Source organism: Erpetoichthys calabaricus, chromosome 1, assembly GCF_900747795.2.
Source record: "Erpetoichthys calabaricus chromosome 1, fErpCal1.3, whole genome shotgun sequence".
Lineage (NCBI taxonomy): Eukaryota > Metazoa > Chordata > Cladistia > Polypteriformes > Polypteridae > Erpetoichthys > Erpetoichthys calabaricus.
This window is the reverse complement of record NC_041394.2, coordinates 197,974,512-197,990,233: the sequence shown is the minus strand read 5'-3', so window position 1 is coordinate 197,990,233 and position 15,722 is coordinate 197,974,512. Positions and strand designations below refer to the sequence as shown.

The window sequence follows — 15,722 nt, the reverse complement described above, 5'->3', positions numbered from 1 at the left end:
TTAAAAACTGCATATGTTTGTGAGGGTTGAAAAAGGTTCTCGTGCAGAAGTGCCACCGATAAGATTCTCTGTCTTAAAATGCTTCCTACATTGGTTCCATATTCTGAGTGAGTGAAGCACTATTGGGTTATTAGTTTATTGGCAACTAGCAAAATACCCGCGCTTCGCAGCGGAGAAGTAGTGTGTTAAAGAGGTTATGAAAAAGTAAAGGAAACATTTTAAAAATAACGTAACATGATTGTCAATGTAATTGTGTTGTCATTGTTATAAGTGTTGCTGTCATATATATATATATATATATATATATATAAGAAATCAGGAAGGGGGCAAATAGTTTTTCACACCACTGTGTATATATATATATATATATATATATATATATATATATATATATATATATATATATATATATATATATATATATATATATATGTACAGTAATCCCTCGCTAAATCGCGCTTCGCCTTTCGCGGCTTCACTCTATCGCGGATTTTGTATGTAAGCATATTTAAATATATATCGCAGATTTTTTGGTGGTTCGCGGATTTCTGCGGACAATGGGTCTTTTAATTTCTGGTACATGCTTCCTCAGTTGGTTTGCCCAGTTGATTTCATACAAGGGACGCTATTGGCAGATGGCTGAGAAGCTACCCAACTTACTTTTCTCTGTCTCTCTTGCTCTGACTTTCTCTTATCCTGACGTAGGGGGTGTGAGCAGGGGGGCTGTTCGCACACCTAGATGATACGGACGCTCGTCTAAAAATGCCGAAAGATTATCTTCATGTTGGTTACCTTCTGTTTGCAGCTGCTTCGTGAAGCGACATGCTGCACTGTGCTTCGCATACTTAAAAGCTCGAAGGGCACGTATTGATTTTTTTAATCTGTCTCTCTCTCTCTCTCTCTGCTCCTGACGGAGGGGGTGTGAGCTGCCGCCTTCAACAGCTTTGTGCCGCGGTGCTTCGCATACTTAAAAGCCAAACAGCTCTATTGATTTGTTTGCTCCTTTGAAGAGGAAGATATGTTTGCATTCTTTTAATTGTGAGACTGAACTGTCATCTCTGTCTTGTCATGGAGCACAGTTTAAACTTTTGAAAAAGAGACAAATGTTTGTTTGCAGTGTTTGAATAACGTTCCTGTCTCTCTACAACCTCCTGTGTTTCTGCGCAAATCTGTGACCCAAGCATGACAATATAAAAATAACCATATAAACATATGGTTTCTACTTCGCGGATTTTCTTATTTCGCGGGTGGCTCTGGAACGCAACCCCCGCGATGGAGGAGGGATTACTGTATATATATATATATATATATATATATATATATATATATATATATATCTCTGTATGTGTATATATCTCTGTATGTGTATATATATCTGTATGTGTATATATATATGTGTGTATATATATATGTTGATATGTGTGTATATATATATATGTAGATATGTATATATATGTATATGTATGTTTATATGTGTGTGTGTGTATATTATATATATAAAAGACAGCAACACTCATAACAATGACAACATAATTACATTGACAATCATTTTTAAAATGTTTCCTTTTCTTTTTCATAACCTCTTTAACACACTACTTCTCCGCTGAGAATGGTTTTAATAGTTTACTTTCAAATAATGCAAAGAGTATGCGACACGTGTTTCTCCTTAATTCTGGGCTCCTCAGGCATACACACTCACTGCATCCCCTCTCGAGAATCGAATATCGTCAGCGCCAGAGTTGAAGCCCCTAACATTGCGGTCAGCAAGTGGGCTAACATCCGCCATGTGCCGTCTTTCAGTTGCGAGAAGGAGATCATAGAATGGTTGAAACTGTTGCCCCTAACGTTGCGCTACGGCGTGTGGTTCGTTTATACCTCGTGTCTTCTCATTAAACTTTTATCTCGCGAATATGTTATTGCAGTCCGCAGCGGGAGCGTTTCTATAAACTTAATTTAAACTTACGTTTTACACCGTGCTTTGTTTCCCTTATGAACATGCTTGTATGCTTCACTCGCTCCCTTCTCAATTGTTTAATGAATTTTTTGTTCTTCGCTGTTTGCGGCTCCTCCTTCATTTGTCCCTACTGCGTTCACAGTCTTTTCACGTGATTACGTGGGAGGCGTGATGACGTGACACTCAACTCCTCCTCCCACGGCCATCGAGCTGCCGTCCATTACAGTATATTGTGAAAAAAGAGGTTCCAGTTATGACCGTTACGCTTTGAATTTCGAAATGAAACCTGCCTAACTTTTGTAAGTAAGCTGTAAGGAATGAGCCTGCCAAATTTCAGCCTTCCACCTACACGGGAAGTTGGAGAATTAGTGATGAGTGAGTCAGTCAGTCAGTGAGTGAGTGAATCAGTCAGTGAGGGCTTTGCCTTTTATTATTATAGATAATTTGCATTTATTGGGGCGCAGAGCAAGGAATATAAAGAGGAACTGCAGGATTATATTTCTATTGCAGACCAAGCCTGCATATGTTCATCTATTTGTGTCAATGTCCAGGTTTTAATATGTTGTATGTTTGCTGCCCAGTAGTAAAATTGAAAGTTAGGTAGAGCCATGCCACCATCTGCCTTTGTAGGGCTGCTCTTTGGATACGTGGATGTTTTGAATTCCAAATAAATGTGGTTATGGTTGAATCTAATTTCTTAAAGAACGATTTATTGATGTATATTGGAATATTTTGAAATAAAAAGAGAAGCTTAGGGAGGATATTCATCTTAACAATGTTAATTCTTCCAGCTAAAATGAGATGAAGGGTTCACTATCTATGTAAGTCTTGCTTGATTTTTTCCATACAGACTGCAAAATTTTGTTGATAAAGAGCTTTATGTTTACTTGTGATGTTTACCCCTAGGTATTTGAACTGATCTGTGATGATAAAAGGGAAGGTGTCCAATCTAATATTGTGTACTTGAGAATTCACTGGAAAGAGCACACTTTTAGGCAAATGAATTCTGAGACCAGAAATCTTTTGAAATTCTGTAAGTGCTGTTAGGACTGCAGGCACAGTATTTTGTGGGTCTGATATATACTGTACCATATCATCTGCATATACAGAAATTTTCTGTTCAAGTCCTTCTCTGATAATCCCCTTTATCTGATAAGCATTTCGACAGTGAACTGCCAGTGGCTCAATGGCGATTGCAAAAAGTAGTGGTGACAAGGGGCATCCTCCATAAAAACTGAAGCTTCTGGATTGGTATACAGTAGTTTGATCCATGCACAAATGTTCAGGCCAAACCCAAATTTCTCCAATGTAGTGAAAAGGTAGTTCCATTCAATCATATCAAATGCTTTTTCTGTATCCAAGGATAATAAAATCTCTGGGATGTTTGACTTTGCAGGTGAATATATTACATTAAACAGGCGTTGAAAATTGGATGCTAAATGTCGGCCTTTAATAAATCCAGTTTGATCTTGTGATATTACTGAAGGCAGCACTTTCTCCATCCTTCTAGCTAGGGCTTTGGAGAGTATCTTAACATCATTATTCAGAAGTGAAATTGGTCTTTTAAAAAAAAAAAAAAAAAAAAAGTGTTTTAATGATAATATCCTGAATTACCTATTTATTTATGAGTTCCAGTTCTAGTTTACTCAAATTATAGTTGGGTAACCACTTCATGGATATGCCATTATTTTAAAGCTGCTGTTACTATTATTATTTATATATTTTATAACAGAAGAAGGCACAATATTATTAATTTGAATAATGTAAGTACTTTAAATCAAAACCTGTTGAATGGGATTTCTGTTTTTGCCATGGGAAGGACCCCTCTAACCCATGATTCCTGCGATCCTCCATCAGGGATGACTTTACCTTAGGCAGGCAAAACAACTTGGCAGGTGGGCCGTGGCACCAAGTGCCACATTTGAGTACCGAGAAGAGAAACAATAGGTGAGGGTTAGTAACAAATTATAACAATCATGTTACTTATGTTTTAGTGCTAATGACTGACAACAGAGATGCATTCTGTACAGTTAATCAGCAGCTCTAGACAGGATATGCTAAACTGAAGTAGTGAGTCTTCAGCTGGGATTTAAATTTTTATGGGGATCAGTTTTGAAGCCTAGTCCTGTTAACACTTATTCCAAAACATTTCCTCCAGACTGATGTGTACTTGATTATATTGACCTCGTTTTACGTTGCTTTGGATAAAAGCATTTACTAAGCAGATACAGTGATCCCTCGCTATATCGCGCTTCGCCTTTCGCGGCTTCACTCCATCGCGGATTTTATATGTAAGCATATTTAAATATATATCGCGGATTTTTTGCTGGTTCGCGGATTTCTGCGGACAATGGGTCTTTTAATTTCTGGTACATGCTTCCTCAGTTGGTTTGCCCAGTTGATTTCATACAAGGGACGCTATTGGCAGATGGCTGAGAAGCTACCCAACTTATTTTCTCTCTCTCTCTCTTGCGCCAACTGTCTCTGATCCTGACGTAGGGGGATTGAGTAGGGGGGCTGTTCGCACACCTAGACGATAGGGACGCTCGTCTAAAAATGCTGAAAGATTATCTTCACATTGCTATCTTTTGTGCAGCTGCTTCGTGAAACGACATGCTGTACGGTGCTTCGCATACTTTAAAGCTCAAAGGGCACGTATTGATTTTTGACTGTTTGTTCTCTGTCTCTCTCTATCTCTCTCTCTCTCTCTCTGCTCCTGACGGAGGGGGTGTGAGCTGCCTTCGCATACTTAAAAGCCAAACAGAGAAGAGCAAACAAATCAATAGGGCTATCTCTCTGACATCTGCTCCTGACACGCACACCTTTGAAGAGGAAGATATGTTTGCATTCTTTTAATTGTGAGACTGAACTGTCATCTCTGTCTTGTCATGGAGCACAGTTTAAACTTTTGAAAAAGAGACAAATGTTTGTTTGCAGTGTTTGAATAACGTTCCTGGCTCTCTACAACCTCCTGTGTTTCTGCGCAAATCTGTGACCCAAGCATGACAATATAAAAATAACCATATAAACATATGGTTTCTACTTCGCGGATTTTCTTATTTCGCGGGTGGCTTTGGAACACAACCCCCACGATGGAGGAGGGATTACTGTACATGTAAATATGTGAGATAACACAAACATAACACCCCTTTTACATGGACATACTACTGTTTAATATGTGCCAGAGAAAAAGCACAGTAAGCAGTGTATATGTCTCAGGTACATTAATAGTCTTTGTGCAATTAGTGGCAGAGTGGAACTCATGGGGTTTTGTTGTAGTTTCATTTAAAGTAGTTATACTGTACAAGGGAATACGTTGGATAGGAAAAGAATACATCCCCTTTAAAAAATTTTATATTTTTGGATGTTGGACATTCAATTTCCCAAAGGAAAATGACCTAGTGCATAAGGCCAAACCTACCATGGAGGTATTTACAAAGAACAAGGTGGATGTTGTGGACCAGACAAGTCAAAGCCCCCACCTAAATCCAGTTGAAAATATTAGAAATTACTTGAAGGTTTTTGTTCATTAGCAGTAACCAACTTGCCTCTCCCAGCTCGAACAGTGAGGGAAAATTCCTGATTACAGGTTTTGCCTGCCTTATATAAACCTGCCACAAAAGACTAGTAGCTAGTGATTCCACCATGCATTTACATGGGTTCAAGGTATATAATTAATAAATAGACAGTTTTTCTATTTAAGTACTTGCATGTTTTTTTTTTAATACAAATCAAATGGCATTAGTACATTCATATAGTTGTTGTGTGCTTTGGATTTGGGTAAAACAATGCCATTTAGGCAGGATCTAATCAATAACATTTTAGAATAAACATTTATATTGAGGAGAAGAACTTCTTTCCCTCTTTAATACTCTCAAAGTTTTACTCTGGCTGTTGGCCTTCCTCTCTTTCTGTCTGTTTCACTATGGACTTGCAAATCCCTGCAGACAACCAAATGTTTTGGGTCTTTGGTCCATTCAATATTTCCCTAATCAAAAATATTTCGATACAAACCATTCTTCATGTACAATCTTAACTTTGGTGTGGCATTTAAACACAACTGCTTATAGCATTTCTGACTGCCATAACCACCTTTTAAAGCCTGGCTTCATCGCTTTTGGTTAATGGTTCTGAATGTGCACATACTCTAGTAACAAAATATAGTGCAGTTGTCCAGCAAGTCTGTAAAGCAAGCTACAGTTAGGTCCACAAATATTTGGACAGAGACAACTTTTTTTCTAATTTTGGTTCTGTACATTACCACAAGGAATTTTAAATGAAACAATACAGAAGCAGTTGAAGTGCAGACTTTCAGCTTTAATTCAGTGGGGTGAACAAAACGATTGCATAAAAATGTGAGGCAACTAAAGCATTTTTTTTAACACAATCTCTTCATTTCAGGGGCTCAAAAGTAATTGGACAAATCAAATAACTGGAAATAAAATGTTCATTTCTAATACTTGGTTGAAAACCCTTTGCTGGCAATGACAGCCTGAAGTCTTGAACTCATGGACATCACCAGATGCCGAGTTTCCTCCTTTTTAATGCTCTGCCAGGCCTTTAATGCAGCAGTTTTCAGTTGCTGTGTGTTTGTGGGCCTTTCTGTCTGAAGTTTAGTGTTCAACAAGTGAAATGCATGCTCAATTGGGTTAAGATCAAGTGACTGACTTGGCCATTCAAGAATTTTCCACTTCTTTGCTTTAATAAACTCGTGGGTTGCTTTGGCTGTATGTTTTGGGTCATTGTCCATCTGTATCATGAAATGCCGGCCATTCAATTTGACTGCATTTAGCTGGATTTGAGCAGACAGTATGTCTCTGAACACCTCAGAATTCATTCGGCTGCTTCTGTCCTGTGTCACATCATCAATAAACACTAGTGTCCCAGTGCCACTGGCAGCCATGCACGCCCAAGCCATCACACTGCCTCCACCGTGTTTTACAGATGATGTGGTATGCTTTGGATAATGAGCTGTTCCACGCCTTCTCCATACTTTTTTCTTGCCATCATTCTGGTAGAGGTTGATCTTGGTTTCATCTGTCCAAAAAATGTTTTTCCAGATCTGTGCTGGCTTTTTTAGATGTTCTTTAGCAAAATCCAATCTAGCCTTTCTATTATTGAGGCTTATGAGTGGCTTGCACCTTGCAGTGCACCCTCTGTATTTACTTTCATGCAGTCTTCTCTTTATGGTAGACTTGGATATCGATGCGCCTACCCCCTGGAGAGTGTTGTTCACTTGGTTGGCTGTTGTGAAGGGGCTTCTCTTCACCATGGAAATGATTCTGCGATCATCCACCACTGTTGTCTTCCGTGGATGTCCAGGTCTTTTTACGTTGCTGAGTTCACCAGTGCTTGCTTTCTTTCTCAGGATGTACCAAACTGTAGATTTTGCCACTCGTAATATTGTAGCAATTTCTCGGATGGGTTTTTTCTGTTTTCGCAGCTTAAGGATGGCTTCTTTCACCTGCATGGATAGCTCCTTTGACCGCATGTTGTCTGTTCACAGCAAAATCTTCCACATGCAAGCACCACACCTCTGGTAAACTCCAGGCCTTTTATCTGCTTAATTAATTGATAATGACATAACGACGGACTTGCCCACACCTGCCCATGAAATAGCCTTTGAGTCAATTGTCCAATTACTTTTGAGCCCCTGAAATGAAGGGATTGTGTTAAAAAAATGCTTTAGTTGCCTCACATTTTTATGTAATCATTTTTTCACCCCACTAAATTAAAACTGAAAGTCTGCACTTCAATTGCATCTGAGTTGTTTAATTTAAAATTCATTGTGGTAATGTACAGAACCAAAATTAGAAAAAAGTTGTCTCTGTCCAAATATTTATGGATCTAACTGTATATACACAATGACATTAGCTGTATAGCAACTGGAGCAGTGAGGGCAAGAATGCCAAAAGTTGATTGTATCCACTCATTTACCGTGATATAAATACGGTAATAACACACATTTTGTTATGCATTTTAAAGGAAAAAAAACAGAGCAGAATACAATTGGATCTGTTCCACTACTGCTTCACTGAATGGATTCATAATTACAAGCAGCATTCTGACAAAATAAAAAGAAAATAACTTTTCAAATACTGCTAGAACCGTTTTTAGGGGATTAAATAAGGAGGATATTCTGCAAAGTAGCAATGACTGCAGGGAAGAAACAACATCACAACCAATTCAGAGAATGTACCATGCTGTATACAGAGTATCCTGAAACCACATATAAAAGTGGACTTTTTGTTTTTGGGAAAAACTAATTTTAGAATTGAAAAAGTGAGGAAGCACCGTAACATTGGACTGTTTACTAGTCAGGCTTTATTATCTAACAAATGCTGATGCAGTGCTGAGTAATTTCATGAAATGTACAACTTGGAAACAAAAATGTATACTGATAGAGCAGGCAACTCTTTTCAACAGATGGGACTTACTAAAAAGCATGAAATATTTAGCAGTTTGTTGATCACATGTAATAGCTTGATCATTCTTACAGTGCTCCTGTCACACATTTTCAAGTGTTCAGCAGTAGGAAACCATTAACCTTTGGAAAGCAGAGGACTGTACTCTATATCAAATAGATCTTGCCTTATGCAGTTACAGAAAAAGCATGAGAGGAATCTTAATTTATAAATATAAAATACTATTAGTATTGATCAGCAAATTTTGCCAAAGTGTTCTTCACAACAAATTTGCATTTGCATACAGCCTTGTTCATCAAATTATTTACTAACATCCGGTTTAGGCAAATGTTTTTCCCCCAGCGCCCCTTAATACTTTGCAAGGCCAGTGCAACATCCCCCAGCACTGTAACAGCCAATATTGGATGGGACTGCCCCATGCTATATAATGCTGATCATTTGCATTAGAGACTCTTGGACTTAGTTAGTGGTGGAAGAGAAAAGTAAATAATGCAGGTTCTCAGAATTTATTTTTATGAAACATATACAGCATACATAACTGGTTATCTCTGCTTGTTGCCAAAGGTGCGGGTTAATCTTCAAGTTCCACATCAGTATAAGAGAAGGAGGTGTGTGCCCTATGCTTGTATAATTAGCCACATGCTAATAAAAAGCAAACCTTGAAGGTGGCTGCTAAAACACAGGAGAATCTATGAAATAATAATAATGAAAGATTTATTACTATTTAAAAGACATTTCTATCTTTTTGATGTAGAGAAAAGCCAAGCAAAATGACACCTTTTATTGGCTAACTAAAAAGATTACAATATGCAAGCTTTCGATGCAACTCAGGCCCCTTCTTCAGGCAAGATATCTTTTTGATAGAAGAGAAAGTACAAAGCATCAGCACAGAAGTTTGGAGACTGTTCAGCACGACTTCAAAAAATAGAACAGGGTTCATTCATGACACACCACTTTAAATTTTGTGCTTTTGAAAGACCTACAATATTTTTTCTGAGAATTTTGACTACAACTTTGCCGTTTTCTGCTTGGTTTTCCTGAAATACGACTTTGTGTCTCTGACTGTGTTCTTTCTTTTTTGATCTCACAGAGGCATGGTAGTGGGGTGGTTGGCACTGCTGCCGCACAGCTCAGGTCACCTTTTTGGCCACATTAATCAGTCCAGTATAGTTGACAGATGTTTCCCTATCCCTCAAGGACACTTTAAAGATGATTACACCGTTATAATCCAGTCAAATCTAGATCAATTAGTGTTCCTCCTTTGACTGCAATGCATTTTGGCAAATTCGGTGATATTCGCAAGCACTTCAGTGATTTCTCCGAACTCTAAGTGAAGCAAACATCGTGGAGTTTGTTCATCACTACTCACTATTAACCAATATATACTCTTGGTTCCTAATAGGTATACTGTGGGTTGTGAAAATGCTGCTTAACTATTAGCCAAAAAACTAAAGAGTGTGAACATGCTTATTCAGATGTAAACATCATCTTTAATAACATGAGCACCCTCTTAATATTCAAAGCATGACAAATTGTAATGCAGCTGTATCCACAGATCACTGGCTGTAGTCAAATAGAATATTTGATACAGTAAAGGACATGCGGAACCTCCAAATAACCCTGAAAGTCAAACTGATTTTTTTTAACAGAAAACCTAACTCGTGGGTCTAACTTAGATCTGAAAAGAAATTTTAAGAATACAGTATTAATGGAATATTTCAGTTCAATTTTGATCAAGTAATTTTGTGTACATTGGAAAAACATCACACAAAATCCATTAAAAAGTCATCTATTTGATAAAAAATATTCTCTTCACATATGCCAGTTGTGTTTATATCGTGGTAGAAGAATGATATACACTCCTGTACAACAAAATTTTACAAATGAATGTTTCAGTAACTTTGAAGTTCAACCACATTTAAGTCTGATTAAATTGATAACTAATAAATAAATTGTATGCCTCCAGAATTCTCCAGAGAGCAAGTGAAACATGTAAGGATTTAGATGAAAGATTAGGCTAATCTGGCTAATAATCTTCTACATCATCATTTTCCTATTCATGGAGCCCACTACTTATCTGAATTGTGGAATATGTCTTATCTTTTCAAGAGCCTGAATTTTGAAAAATGTACTTGTTCCTCCTTTGTATACATTTAAAATAGCATGCTATTGATGTGGGGTTTAAACTGAGTTTTTGCGTTTCACCAGTTACAGTATGTGAGACATTTTGAAGTAGTTTTGACTGTGTATAAGGAATAATCATGTGATCTCATGTTCATTTGAATGAATACCATGTTCTACTGTTACATGCAGTTAGCTTATAAATACATTTATAAATAAAAGAAAGTGATTGTTCTGCATGTTTTAACAGTAGTTGTACAAACTCTCAACATTCCTTCTATTCCATTTCCATGGTTCATACTTGCAAAGCCTATCCAATGTTTTACCAAATCACAGTTAATCTGTAAAACAGGATACTATTGAAATATTGAACAAATGGAGCAGAAGGCTAGGATTTATAGCTTAAAGTCCAATTATGTTTCCATTTTAGTCAGTCTGGCAAATATTTCCATAGTTGATGTTACAGGATTTATACTGTTATATCTGTTTCAGTGTTTAAAATGCTTTTTCTTTCTCTTTCTAGGTGAATGCATATGTGTTTTGTTTCTTTAAACCATTTTAAAATTAACTTAATCAGTATCCCAATTCTTTAAAAAAATCCACCCCATTTCCAACACTTCCTGCCTAAGTCAACAAGTTGCATTCAGACTCCCATTACCCTTATTTATTTGTTTGATGTGTAAAATAAACCGATCTCTTTTGTTCAATCACAATTAAGATTGACCTCTCATAACAATTATGTGAATTGAGTTTTCGGTGCAGTGCTTTATATGTTTTATGTTTACAGTATAAATATTGATGTTCTCACTCAGCAATTTAAACATAAGACATTTGTGACTTGTTTTCACAATAAAGTTTTTGTTTAACTTTTATGGTTTTCTCAGTTTGTGGTATTAGTGGTAAGGAGGACAAATATATTTCTCAACACTAATCTGCAAGAGCCAAGCACCTTACTCCACAGGTTGGCTTCCCTAGCTCTCCTGGCATAGAGACACCATGCCACAAAGCATATCTGTAAAGAAGCCTGCATGTGAAAAGTAAGTTGCTTACTCTTAGGACAGGTTCATTTCGTTGATAACAATAGAAGCTGCCCCACCAAAGTATGCATTTCTTATAAGTGTTGCGCAAATAAGGACAAATATAAATGGAGGATAAAAAAAATTGAGTTTCCTCATAGTACCATTGTATTACAAGACTCAGTGCAGCATTACAGTAGAGACTTTTTTTCACTTTGTGGTGGTCTTTGCTGAACACAGGATGATAGTGCTTACTCAAATTTAAAAATATAGAGTTAAGTAAATAACCTTTCAGCATTTACATTCTGAAGTAAACACATATCACAGTAAATAAACTAAACCAGAATCAATCTGATTTGTTTAATATAAATAATATCATACCATACAATTTTCTAAACATGCTTAATCCTGAGCAGAGTTGTGGAGAATAAATAGTAATTAAAATCACAACTAAGGTATAGTCAGCTGACAACTGAGGGGAGAAAATAAAACCTGCATATATTTTGGGAGAAATAAACCTTTTGGTGATCAGTGGTGATTTGTAATTGGCAAAGTCACTATTTTACTGACCTTGCTTGACTGGCTATGCTCCATTTTCCTAGCATTCTATATTTCAAAACACATGTTTAAGTCTGCAAATTTACGAATTCTGTTTCTAAGGACATTCTGGTCCTGCGTTATTAACTGTGAAAATAGAAAAATCCCTAATCACTTCATTTCATGCACAGGGTCTATGTTTCACAGTAGTAGCAGCATCTACTGTACTTCCACAGTTTCTTAAAAAGAAAGGGAAGATGGTGAGTAGTAATTCATAATGAAGGACAAACTTGTTTTTGAACAAATAATTAAGAAATATAATTGTAGTATGAACAGTCTTGTGAGCAGGGTTGCCTGGTCCTGCAAAAATTGTCAGCCAAAAAAATGCACAAAATAATGGAATTAAAAGCCCAACCTAATAATAAATTATGTTTTTGTTACAGTACTTTGACAAATAAAGCAATAGAAGAAAACAAAAAACTATACAACAAATTTTACATTGTCAGTATAAATATATGTCCCTCTCAGAGTTCATTTAATAATCACAGTTTTACTTTGTGGTACTGACATGATATTAAAATAAATGTTTACAATAAATAATCACAGTGATTGGTGAGAGAGTGACTCAAGGGCCTCAGGTTGTTTTATTTTATCTGGAAGCTTCTTTATGATTTCTGTAGGTAACTCTTATCATGTAGTTTCTGAGCAGTGGGTTTTCAAGTCTTGTATGTCCCATTCAGAAAGTCCTGTGGCATTGTTTAAAGAGGAATCTGACACCCAAAGTTTACAGCCGCATTGGATAGAAGTTTATCAAAGTCACATGCCATAGTGTCACTCCGAGTTTAAGTGTGCTCTATCAAATCCTATACCCCAGTAAAAGTTGACTGCTTCTCTCAGGAGTTTTCCACAGCTTGGTTTGTCCAGTTAAATTTGTTAGTAACTTTATTTTACTCTGAAACAGCTAGCTGAAGAAATTTGAGTTGGCATTTGGTATAGTAACTCTTCATCATAATATTTGCTGTCTTTTGTGATATGAAAATTTCATATACTGGGAAAATACAAAGTTTACACGTTTACTTATAGCTACCCATCTGTTGTCTGAGAACTGCTGCATTTTCAGAGGTGTTTCACAAATATATTTTTGGTAAATATAAAAAAAAAAAAAAAATTCCCTTTAAAAACCATAAATATGTCAGTGACTCCCAAAATTTTGTGGAAGGACATTTGAGAGCTTTGGATGCACAAAATTAGAAGTAATAGAAGATGCACTTGAAATAGATCATTTTTGTATTGTGTGCTTTAAGTCTGGTTAAGGCAATGTTATTTTTACTGCATATGATGCTGTACCCATTCCTAGCTTGGAAAAAAGTTTATTTTAAATAATTTAATAAGGTAAAAAATTACCAATAGTCTCTGAATCACCAGTAGGAGTGTTTATTATACCTCCAAATTTTATTAATTTTCTGAGAGTACGAGCTGTATTATTGCCTCATTATGATTAGGGATTGGACTGTACCGGGCAGTTTTTACAGTTGACCACAGTGAAATTCCAAGTGATTGTTCCACTATTGTTGACAACGGTTTCTAAAATGTGGTTTGCATTGAAAAAAAAAATTGTATATTCTCTAGAGAATGCTGCACAGTGATGGGATATGAGCACATGTCCCACTAGGGGATGTCAGGCCCTCGTGCCACCCTCATGAAGTATGGTGTGAAACATGCACACCAGTAGCCAGCTGGAAGTAATTTTATAGGGCTCTGGCAGTGTTCTTTCTTGCAGAAAGCAATAGATACCGATCCTGTTGCTGTGGTGATGCCCTTCTATGGCTCTCTTCATGGAATGGCTTTTCTCTTGGTTTCTCATTCATGCACTTGAGACTGTGCTCCTGAGACACAGCAAACCTTCTTGCGACAGCATGTTTGGATGTGCCATCCTTGAGGAGCTGAATGACCTATGCAACTTGAATCAGCTGCAAGTACCACCTCATGCTACCAGTAGTGACGAGAACCCTCGCAAAATGCAAAACCTTGAAAAGAATCAGTCAGGAAGGATAAAGAGAAAGCAATTGTCCACCTGCTGCAAAACCATTTCTTTTTTGGGGGGGGCAGGGGGAGGGGGCGGTCTTGCTGTTGCCTCTCCAGTGCACCTGTTTTCACTTTCATTTACACCAAAGCAGGTGCAGTTGATTCACAATTGCTTTTGCTTACTAACTGGACAGATTGATATCCCTGAAGCTTAACTGACTTGGTGTTAGACTTTGATGATTAAGATCTTGTGTTAACCTTTTCACTGACAAGTGAGCAAGCCAGCTCCACTGTGCGCTCCCAACACAGTCTTTTTCTGTGATTGGCCCATGCGGGCTAATCACCCAGGTGCAGTGCTGCTTGCAATCCCTTTTCTCCCTCTGCTGTAATCAACTAATTGACTCAAGAAATAATTAAGTCATATTTTCTTTTGAATGATCATCTCTGCCCCTCCTCTAAAGTGTACCATTCTGCTTTTGTGTTCAGTGCAATTTTAAATAGGCTAATTATGGCTGTAACTGCATCACATTCTGCAGATAAAAATCCCTCTAAATATCATCCAAAATTTCCTCTCTGTATGAGTGTTTCAAATTAGTTCAATTAGTTGAGTGTTCAGTTTGCAAAACACAGGTGGTGTTGCACAGCAGCACCAGTTTCATGCATGAACACCTGAAAAGGAAACTGTCTGAAACTATAGCACGGGAACAAGACATCAGGTCTGTAAGTGACCCACTTGAGCTCATTTAGCCATCTGGGCAAAATCATGCTGGAATGGGGCATCTGTGTTTCTTCCAACAGGATACAGTAGCAAGTTAGGCAGCTAAATACACTTGCCACTTCACACCACATAACACTTAATACATCACTATTCTGGGATGTTCCCTTCTGTCTTGATGAGGGCTGCAGGAGAGTCTTCAACTTTATTCTAATTGACATTAGTGTTAGATCCAGGATTTCACTCAGCTGTGTGGTTTAGCAGTTAGTTCAGTGTGAATTGCTTTAAAAGTTGTGTATGTGTTTTTTTTTTCTGTTAGCGCACCAATCATAGGGTTTTTTATGTGGTGCTTTTTTTTTTTTTTCTTTTTGATTTACTCAATAATTGTTATAAAGTTACAAGTTGCTGGCATTAGTATAACTATCTGGCAAAGAATGAATATGCAACTGTATACCAAAAGTTAGCAAGTGCATTTAACAGGCCAGTCAATCGTATTTAGTAAGTTTGTATATTATTATTATAAGTTTGTAAATATTATTGTACTTGAGTACACACATGAGAGAAAGGTTGGTAACTTTGTAACTTTGGCAAGTGTGATGGATATCTTTTAGATGTCCTACTTAAAGTAAGCACTTAACATCTTTACTTTGTCTTGTTTTGTTGATGAAGTCTGGTGCCATCCATCAGATGATTCTCAAAACTACAATACAAATAATTAAACATATTAACAAAAAACTAAATATTTTTGTAAATTAACCAACATAAATTTAAAGTAACTGCAATGTACTTTTAGTTTTTTTTTGTTTTTCTTTTAATACATACTGTAACCTAGTGTAAATCTATGTCATAGTAATTCAGTGATGGGGTGATTATTCAAATTAACTTGACTAATATATAATTTTGTGGAGAGGAACAGAATGACAGCAATG

The 15,722-nt window shown here is 36.9% G+C and overlaps 1 protein-coding gene across 1 annotated transcript in view; it reads left to right on the top strand.

The window, feature by feature from the left end:
- The window catches only part of arid2 (AT rich interactive domain 2 (ARID, RFX-like)), a 183,628-nt gene that overhangs the window by 145,931 nt on the left and 21,975 nt on the right, over positions 1-15,722 (top strand). The window lies entirely within an intron of this gene.